The 11,180-nt window shown below is 35.8% G+C and overlaps 1 non-coding gene across 1 annotated transcript; it reads left to right on the plus strand.

The window, feature by feature from the left end:
- The first annotated feature begins 310 nt into the window (after positions 1-310).
- On the plus strand, positions 311-383 carry Trnav-cac (transfer RNA valine (anticodon CAC)). The gene has a single exon. It is a non-coding gene; the product is annotated as a tRNA-Val (tRNA).
- The last annotated feature ends 10,797 nt before the right edge of the window (positions 384-11,180 follow it).

Below are 11,180 nucleotides of genomic sequence, written 5' to 3' on the forward strand. Positions count from 1 at the left end.
AGACCTTACCCCAAGAAGTCCCCTACGCTGGGAGCCTTACTCTCATTATTATCAAGTTTACCTCACTGAGGCAATTAAAAGACTGATGCCTCTATGAAGGAGCACTAATTGGGCTGCCAGAATATTCCAGTTCAAGGAGGATGAAAGGGTCAATGCTAACTATTCGCTAGTACTATGTCCTGGTAGAAGTGATGATTCTACTACAGTGGTGTATTCAAAACTTTGAACAAAGAATGCAAGGACTGGTGGTAGCCCCATGTCTGTTCCAATGTCAGCTAGTACACTAGCATATGAAGCACATACAGAGGCTGGGGATATAGCTCAGTTGGTAGAGTGCTTGCCTCACATGCACAAGGTCCTGGGTTCAATCCCCAGCACCCCCCCCACACATACACACAATGCAGTCTGATAAAAGAATAGAGCTGGAAGCCTCAACAGACTAATATACCTTTGTCATCTCTGCTATGAGATTGACCGTGCTATCCTGGTTGTAGAGAATATCCTTACCAGAAGGCCATGGTAACTAGCAGTGTAGCATATTGACTAAGGGAATGGGCTTTGGAGCCAGAATGCAGTTATTTGAATCTCAGCTCTCTCTTTATTAGCTGTGATCTAGAGTAAGACACTTACCTTCAGAAACCTGGTTTCCTGTGAATATTTTTAAAAATCATCGGATTGCATATGTTAAACGTGTGAATATATTATGTGAATTTTATCTCAATAAAACCATTACTACAAATATATAGTATATAAAGCCCCCTTCACAGTTATCTATCTTCACCTTCCTCTACTTTTTGGTAAGAAGTCTGATATGTGTCATATTCATATTCTCTCTCTCTCTCTCTCTCTCTCTCTCTCTCTCTCTCTCTCTCTCTCTCTTCTCCTACCTCAGCCTCCCAAACTGCTGTAATTACAGGTGGGTGCCACAGTGCCTGGCCTGGTGTGTGTCATTCTCGATTGTTAAAATAAAGTTTCATATATACATAGCTGCATGACTTCACATGGCTTTAGGATGACATTGTGCATTTGTTCTGCAAATTGCATTCTCTATCTACTCATGGGATTCAGATTTCTTTCCATGTCAAGCACATATCATTACTTCATTTGAGCAGCTATATATAGTTTAGTGTGATATGAATGATGATGGATGAATCACAGTTTATTCACCATTCTTCTAATACTGGACACTAAGATTGTGCTTATTTCTGATATCATAAATAATATTTCAGTAAATATCTGTATACATGCCTATTTATTTACTTGGGTATACTTCTTTTGTGTGTGTGTGTGTATGTGTGTGTGTGTGTGTGTGTGTGTGGTGCTGGGGATTGAACCCAGGACCTTATGCATTCAAGGCAGGTACTCTACCAACTGAACTGTATCACCAACCCTTGGACAGACTTTTTAAGAAAAAATATAGTAGTTAACAAAGGGCTTGCTACATTAAAGGATAAAGCACATTTTAAAATTAATTATTTTTTTAAATTTACAGTAGAATACATTTTGACACATTGTAGACAAATGAAGCACAACTTCTCATTCCTCTGGCTGTACATGGTGCAGAGTCACACCACGGTGTAATCATACATGTATATAGTGTAATAATGTCTGTATCATTCTACTATCCTTCCCATCCCCACAGCCTCATCCCTGCCCTCATTCCCCTGTACACAAACCAAATTTCCTTCATTCTTCCCTACCCACCCCCCAATATGGATCAGCATCCACTTATCAGAGAAAACATTCAGTTTTTGTTTTTTTGGGATTGATTTATTTCACTTAGCATGGTATTCTTTAGTTCTATCCATTTACCTACAAATGCCATAATTTCATTCTTCTTTAAGGCTGAGCAATATTCCATTGTGTATATATACCACATTTTCTTTATCCATTCATCTATTGAAGGGCTTCTATGTTGGTTCCATAGTTTAGCTATTGTGGGTTCAGCTGCTATAAACATTGATGTTTATACTGCATCACTGTAATATGCTGATTTTAAGTCCTTTGGGTATAGAATGAAGAGTGGGATAACTGGGTCAAATGGCGTTCTATTCCAAGGTTTCTGAGGAATCTCCATACTGAATAAAGCACACTTAAATGTTTTTTCAGTTCTACTAAATCACCCTCCAAAAGGGCATCTCAAATTACATACCAACAAACAGCTTATACAAGTACAAATTTTTCCTCACCCATTGTCCATTTTTTAATTGAGTGGCTTATTTTTCTTTTTATTGAGGTTTGAAAGTTCTTGATATATTCTGGACCCAAGTAATTTCTCAGAAATATGATTTGCAAACATATTTTCCCTGTGATTCTCTTTAAGAATTTTTGAAAAGAAGATTTTTTTTTAGTTGAGGATGGACCTTTATTTTATTTATTTATACATGGGTTTGATGAGAATCAAACCCATTTCCTCACAAATGCAAGGCAAAAAGTGCTGTACCTCTGAGCTACAACCCCAGCATGAAATATTCCTTCTTATTCGATTTTTAGAAGAAAATTTGCAGTTGATTTGATATTATATATTCCCTACATATTTGGTAGGATTTTCCAGTGAAAGTATTTGGATCTAAAAATGTATTTTTAAAAATATTATTTTAGTTGTAGTTCGACACTATTTCTTTCTTTTATTTATTTCTTTTCATGTGGTTCTGAGGATCATACCCAGGGCCTCGCACATGCTAGGCGAGCGCACTATCACTGAGCCACAACCCCAGCCCACAAAAATATATTTGTGTGAAAGTTCTTTTTTTTATTTGTTTTTAGTTGTCAATGGATCTTTTGTTTTATTTTTTTATATGCGGTGCTGAGGATCAAACCCAGGGCCTCACACATGCCAGGCAAGCGCTCTACCACTGAGCCACAACCCCAGCCCAATGTTAAGGTTTTTAACTACAAATACCATTTCTGTAATAAATGTAATAAATGCTATTCATATTATCTGTTTCTTCTTGAGGGAGTTTTGATAGTTTGTCATTCAAAAAGTTTATAGATTGGGCTGGGGATATAGCTCAGTTGGTAGAGTGTTTGCCTTTGCACATAAAGCCCTGAATTCAATCCCCAGCACCACAAAAAAAAAAAGTTTGTAAATTTTATCTGTCTAATGTACTGACACGGTGTTATAATTAACATTTTATTAATATAATTTCAATAAAAATAGAATATGTAGTTCTGTGCTCTTTCTGTTCTTGATATTAGAAATTTATGGTTTTCTTACTTCCTTTGTTTTTTTTTTCCCCTGATCACTCAGCCTAGAGGTTTATCAATTCCTTTGATCTCAAAGATTTGGGTTTCGGTTTCATTACTATTCTGTTCCCTGTATTATTGACTTCTACTTCAACTTTCATCATTTCTTTTTTTCCTGATTATTTCAGGTCTAATTTGTCTTCCTTTTTCCTGTTTTTAAAAGTGGAAGCTGAGGTTATTGATTTAAGAACTTTTCAATCTACTTCAGGATACAAACCACAAATTGTGATATATTATGCTTCAATTTTCACTCAGTTCTAAATAATTTCCAAACTTCCTTTGATTTTTTTAAACTTAAAAGCTATTCAAAACTGTATTGCTTAGTTTTCAAGTATTTGGGAAATTTTTTAGATAATTCTGTTATTAATTTCCATTAATTCCATTGTAGACAAAGAACATAATTTGGGGCTGGGGTTGTGGCTCGGTGTTAGAATGCTCCCCTAGCATACTTGAGGCACTGAGTTCAATTCTCAGAACCACATAAATGTAAAATAAAGATACTGTGTCCACTTAAAACTAAAAAAAACTATTTAAAAAAAATTTTAAAAACAAAGAACATAATTTATATCACCTGAATCCTTTCAAATTTATTCATAATCATTTTATTCCCAAGAAGACAGCCTACTTTGATGAATGTTCCATATCCACTTAAGAAGAATATATCATCTAGAATGTTCTAGAGATGTTAGTTACATTTATTGATAACATTATTTGAGTTGATTATATCTTAGCCAACTTTTTGTTTCTCTACTAATTATTGAGGGATAATTGTTAAAATGTGCAACTATAATTATGTATTTGTCTATTTATCTTTTTATTTCTATCAGTTTTTTTTTTTTTTTTTTTGTGTGTGTGTGTGTGTGTATGGGAGTGTGTGTGTGAGTGGTGCTAGGGATTGAACCCAGGGCCTTGTGCATGTGAGGCAAGTACTCTAACAACTGAACTCAGCCCAGTTCTATCAGTTTCTGCTTCACATATTTCTAAGCCCTTTACTGGGGTCATAAGCATTTGGGATTGTCATATTCTTTTGCAGAGTTGACCTCTATCATTATGAAGTGAAATTCTATTTTTTTTTAGTTTATTTCATTTGCTTACTTTTTTATGTGGTGCTGAGGATCAAATCCAGTGCCTCACATGTGTCAGGAAAGTGCTCTACCACTGAGCCACAACCCCAGCCCAGAAGTGATCTTCTTTATCACTGTAATATTCTTTGATTTAAAATTTACTTAGTCTTATATTAATACAGATGTGTCAGCTATCTTTTGACTAGTGATTATGCATCTTGTTTCATCTTTTTTCTTGTAACCTATTTGTGTCATTATTTTTAAAGTGTGTGTAGTGAATGCATCATATAATTGTGTCTTACATTTTTATCTAATCTAAGAAACAATCATTTACTTAACGTGATTAACAATATGGTTAATTTTTAGTATATCCTGTTGGTATTTATTTTCTATTTATCTCCATGTGTTCTTGGTTCCCCTTTCCTCTTTTTTTCACCTTCTTTTGGGTTAATTATATATTTCCATGTTAATATTTTATTCCCTTATTGATTTACTAGCTATAATTTTTGTTTTGCTAATTTAAAGGTTGCTTCTAGAATATAGAAAATGATTTTTTGTATGATTACTGTGTACCTTCAAGTGAATTTGTAGCACTTCACATGCAGCATAAGAACCTAATAACAGTATAATTCTATGTCCTTCCTTCCCAGACTTTATTCTATGGCTGTCATACATTTTACTTTTTCATATTTATAAACCTTGCAATTGTTTCAGTTATTTTAAAAATAAGCTATCATTTAAAAGAGATTTAAATAATATAAAAATCATATATTTACATAAACAGTTATCATTTCTGATCCTCTTCATTTCTTTGTTTAGATCTATATTTCCATCAGGCGTCATTTTCTCCTACTTGAAAGACAATCTTTAACATTTCTTGTAGTGCAAGACTGCTCATGCTGAATTCTTTAAAGCTTTTGTATGTCTGGAAATATCTTTCATTTTAAAAAGATGTTTTCTGTGACCATAGAACACTAGGTTGACAATTCTTTTATTACTATTCCAATCTCTTCTTACTTGCATCATTTGTAATGAGAAATCTACTGTCAACCTTATCTTTGTTCCTCAGTATATACCTCGTTTTAGTTTCCTTTAGCTGCTTTTAAGATTTTTTTCTTTCTTTATTATTTTTTATTGGTCGTTCATAACATTACATAGTTCTTAATACATCATATTACACGGTTTGATTCAAGTGGGTTATGAACTCCCACTTTTACCCCGTATACAGATTGCTGTATCACATCAGTTACCCTTCCATTGATTGACATATTGCCTTTCTAGTGTCTGATGTATTCTGCTGTCTGTCCTATTCTCTACTATCCTCCCTCCCCTCCCCTCCCCTCCCCTCCCCTTTTCTCTCTCTACCCCTTCTACTGTAAATCATTTCTTCCATTTGTATTATCTTGTCTTACCCCTCCTTTCCTCTTATATGTCATTTTTTTATAACCCTGAGGATCGCCTTCCATTTCCATGCAATTTCCCTTCTCACTCCCTTTCCCTCCCACCTCTCATCCCTGTTTACTGTAAATATTCTTCTCAAGCTCTTCGTCCCTACCCTGTCCTTGTTTACTCCCCTTATATCAAAGGAGTCATTTGGTATTTGTTTTTTAAAGATTGACTAGCTTCACTTAGCATAATCTGCTCTAATGCCATCCATTTCCCTCCAAATTCTATGATTTTGTCATTTTTTAATGCAGAGTAATACTCCATAGTGTATAAATGCCACATTTTTTTTATCCATTCATCTATTGAAGGGCATCTAGGCTGGTTCCACAGTCTTGCTATCGTGAATTGAGCTGCTATGAACATCGATGTAGCAGTGTCCCTGTAGCATGCTCTTGTTAGGGCTTTAGGGAATAGACCGAGAAGGGGAATAGCTGGGTCAAATGGTGGTTCCATTCCCAGCTTTCCGAGAAATCTCCATACTGCTTTCCAAATTGGCTGCGCCAATTTTCAGTCCCACCAGCAATGAACAAGAGTGCCCTTTTCCCCGCATCCTCTCCAGCACTTATTGTTGTTTGACTTCCTAATGGCTGCCAATCTTACTGGAGTGAGATGGTATCTTAGGGTAGTTTTGATTTGCATTTCTCTGACTGCTAGTGATGGTGAGCATTTTTTCATGTACTTGTTGATTGATTGTATGTCCTCCTCTGAGAAGTGTCTGTTCAGGTCCTTGGCCCATTTATTGATTGGGTTATTTGTTATCTTATTGTCTAATTTTTTGAGTTCTTTGTATATTCTGGTTATTAGGGCTCTATCTGAAGTGTGTGGAGTAAAGATGTGTTCCCAGGATGTAGGCTCCCTGTTTATCTCTCTTATTGTTTCTTTTGCTGAGAAAAAACTTTTTAGGATGTGGTTTTGTGTTTGGATTTTTGAATTTGAGGGCTTATAGTTTTCATTAAATTTAGTAATTTCTCAAGGAAATGATTGTTTCCTCAAATATATTTTGGCCCATATTTGCTTTTCTTCAAGGACTTCAATTTCTCATTTATTTTACTACCTACAATGTCTTATAGCACAGCAATGGACTTTTCATTTTGTTGACTTTCCCCTATGTATTTTGTTTTAAGTGGTTTTTATTGCTACATATTTTAGTTCAGTATTTTTTTCCTCTGCAATGTCTAATCTTCTTTAGAACCACTTAGTATATGTTTAATCTCATACATTATAGTTTTCATCTCTAAAGTTCTATTTAATTCATTTTTAAAAAAATATTTATTCTTAAGTTTTAGATGGACACAGTATCCTTATTTTACATTTATGTGGTGCTGAGGCTTGAACCCAGTGCCTCGTGTATGCTAGGCGAGCACTCTATCAATGAGCCATAACCCCAGCCCCTTAATTCATTTTTTAAAGTATTCATTGTCTTCAATTAAGGTTCTGAACATATGGGCTACAGTTAAAGTCACTAATTTAATGGCTTTGTTAATTATTTTTTTTTCTTTTTATTGGTTCTTTTAGTTATAAATTACATTAGGATTCATTTTGACACAACTATAAAAGCATGGAACATAATTTGCTGTAATTCAGTCCCCAGTATTTCCCCTTTCCTTTTCTCTCTCTTGATAATTCTGTTATCTGTGTCAGTTCTGAGTTGATTTTTATTTGGTTTATTTTTCTATTCATTAATGGCTAATGAATATTACATTGATTAAATATATTATAATTTTGTATTGACTAAAGTATTGATAGACCTCTGTTCTTTCTAGCATTTCTGGTATTTTACTAATACAATTAATACTTCAATGAATATTGCTATGGTTTGGATGTTTTGTCCCCATTAACCTCATGTGGAAAGTTTTTTTTAAATACTTTTATTTTGTTTATTTAGTTTTTTTTTTTAATGTGGTGCTTGGGATTGAACCCACTGCCTCATGCATGCTAGGCAAGCACTCTACCACTGAGCCACAACCCCAGCCCTCATGATGAAACTTGATCCCCATTGTGAAGTATAAAGTGGACAGAAACTTAATGCAACTATGGTGTTTAGAGATGGGGGCCTTTGAGAAGAAATCAGGATTAGATAATATCATTATGGTAAAACCCCATGACTGAATCCTGGTTTTATAGGAAGAGGGATAGAGACCACATGACATATACATAAGCAAGCTCAATATCTCTTGCCATATCATGTCCTGTGCTGTGTCAGGGCTCTGCTGGCAAGAACTTATCACTAAATGTGGCCTTTGCTTTGGACCAGAAATGTGAGGAAACTTACTCAGTCTATGATATTTTCTTATAAGCAATGTAAAACAGGATAATACAGAGACCTTCATATTAATGCCTTTCTACACAGGATAAATTTCTGAAATTGAATTACTGGGTTAGAGAGTATGCATGATTTATAAAACATTTAGTCAGGTGTGGTAGCACATACCTGTAATCCCAGAAACTTGGGAGGCTGAGGCAGGAGGATCTCAAGTTCAAAGCTAGCCTCAGCAACTGAGCAAGGCCCTAAGCAATTTAGCAAGATCCTGACTCAAAACAAAAGATAAAAGAATGGGTTGGGGATGTGTCTCAGTGGTTAAGTTCTCCTGGGTTCAATCCCTGGTACCAAAACAAAACATTTATTTATTTGAAATTTAAATTTAGTATTTGTTTTGGCACTATTAAAAAGAACCAGCCTGTTTATACAAGTAATATACAGAGAAGGGTGTAATTCTAAATTCTTTTACTGGATCTCTGCCTTTGGTGTTTATTTAGACACCATTAAATTGGTGTGCCCACTCTGAGCAGCTTGATGGTCTTCCTCTTGCCTATCCTGGTTCTCCCCAGTTGCACTGACACTCTGTTTCTATTGCTTTCCCAAGACTCTTATATGACCAATCATTTTAGATTGATTTTTCCTTTAGATGCAATTTTGTTATTCGTGATGTCAAGATCCAAGGACTTTAGGAAGAAATACCTCCTATGTCTTATCCCTGTCTTGTAGGAATAAGGAGTTGGGTTGCTCTTCTCAGATTCACATTATGGGAAAGGCATCATGCAGTACTTAGAGGTAAACTTTCCCCTTGGGCATCAATGCAGGATTGCAAGTATGTCTATCAGCTACTACTTATGCTCACTGTACTGGCACATGGTCTAGCCTGATAGAGATTTGTACTACCATCTTTGGACTGCAAATTCTGCTGTATATGAAGATATTTTATAGTGGAATCAGATAAAGCTGCTGTTCTTTTCTTCCCTGTCTCTTTTATACCTCTTGCAAGTTGAGAAATATTTGATAGCTTAGTTTGTCAAAAGGATGCCAATGTGCTTTGTCTGCATTAGTGAGAGGAATGGACTCAGGAGCCTAAGCAGTTTTGTTGACCAAACCTAGTCAAGAAAACCCAATTGCCTACTTAATCTATAGCACTCAGTATTTGAACAACATTTACCACCAATGGGTATTTCTGTATGGGAGACCTGTGAGCCTCAACATCATCTCATATATGAGCATATAGAAAGATATAGAGGGCCATAGCTTCCTTTCTCTCATTTCTCAACCATCCTTTGTCCTTTTATAGTCCATTTTCTGTTGGGAGACAGGGAACTTTATGAAGAAAAAAGATTTACTTATCTGACAGTTCTTAAGTTTTCATGGGGCATGACCCCAGCATTGGCCCAGGTCTGGTGAGGACCTCATGCAGATGCCATCACCATGGTGAGATCATGTGTAAGAACAAGAGATCACATAGTAAGTAAGATATGAAGCCAGACAGACTGGTGAGGGGCCATGCTTGCTCTTTTTTTAATTATTCTTTAGTTGTTGATGGACCTTTATTTTATTTATTTGTATGTGATTCTGAGAATCGAATCCAATGCCTCATGCATGCTAGGCAAGTGTGCTACCACTGAGCCACAACCCCAGCCCCCATGCTTTCTCTTTTATAGCAATAGTCTCATGAGAACTAACCAGAGCCCAATGAGAAATATATCAATTCCTTCTAAGGGCACAGCCCCAAGTAACCTAATGACCACTGTTAGTCCCACCACTGAAAGACCCTACTATCTTTTAACATCACCACACTGGAGACCAAGCTTAGAACACATGAAACATTGGGGAACAAACCACATCTGAATCATAGCAGCTCTTGACCTTGCTTTCCAGGAATCTGAAGACATAGCCATTAATACAGGGACGAAATATCAGTAAATTTTACATAGCAAAGACTGGTGGCAGAAAAGATGGATTCACATAGAAGGTTTAGCTGGAGTCAGAAACCTAAGATTTTGATAATGCTCATTATCTTCAAGTGTCCCATATGATGGTGTTTGTGTGTGTGTACATGTGTGCATCTGTGATTTTCTCCCACACTGCTGTTAACCTCAAAAATCCAGTATTGGTCAGTGTATTTCATGCCCTGACTTTCAGGATTTTCATAGCCTACAGTTCTTTAGCTCTATAACATGGGGGAGTGTGGAAAATAGCATATATGAAAGCCAAACTAACTGTAAAAATAACTATTTCTAGCTGGATGAATGTGATAAGTTGTGGGGAAAAATCAGGCACAGTAACGAAGGGGAACCAGCGTATTGTTAGTAAAAGGTGAAATCACAGTTACTGCTCTAGTTAGTATTTGTTTGGTATTTCCTATATGACCAGTGGTAAGTAGCTGACAAATGGATATTAGCTTAGAAAGCCTTGAATGGGGCCCTTCAAAATCAGCATGATAATTGAAGGCAGTAATCAGAGATGACATAGCTGAATAATTTAGAACCAGAAGATTCTTTGATAAACAAAATAACCATGGCTGAAGTGGATGTGGAACTGGTTCAGAGTATGCAGTGAAATTTATTTATATATAATATATGTATATGTGTGTATGTACATGCATATATATATAATATATATGTAAATGTGTGTGTATATATAGATATGTCTGACTCCGCCAGGATTGTATGAGGTCATGAAAAACAAACATATTAGAAATAGTTTACTGTGAGATAGAATTCCAGAGATGTTTGTTTTATGATCTAAAGTGAGTACAGAAGAATTTTTAATCTACTAGTTTACTCATTGACTTGGAAGCATCTGTCACAAGTGATACCTCATTGGAGACGCTGGGTAAGAGAGGGAGCCACTATTAAAAGGCTGGAGTTGTAACTCAGCGGTAGAGCGCTCGCCTCTCATGTGGAAGGCACTGGGTTCGATCCTCAGCACCACAAAAAATAAAATAAAGGTATTGTGTTTATCTGCAACTAAAAAAATATTTAAAAACAAACTATATTGAAGGTTTTGACTTGAATGGACCACAGTGGCCAGTATGGTGTGGTCATGTCACATGGGAAGTGCTCATGTATGTGCCTTTTCAACTGGAAGTGCAATCATCCACTCTCATATAGTAGGCAATTCTAACATTCTTTGTCTTTCTGGGCTGTGACTGAATG

The sequence above is a fragment of the Urocitellus parryii genome, chromosome X, assembly GCF_045843805.1.
Source record: "Urocitellus parryii isolate mUroPar1 chromosome X, mUroPar1.hap1, whole genome shotgun sequence".
Classification (NCBI taxonomy): Eukaryota; Metazoa; Chordata; class Mammalia; order Rodentia; family Sciuridae; genus Urocitellus; species Urocitellus parryii.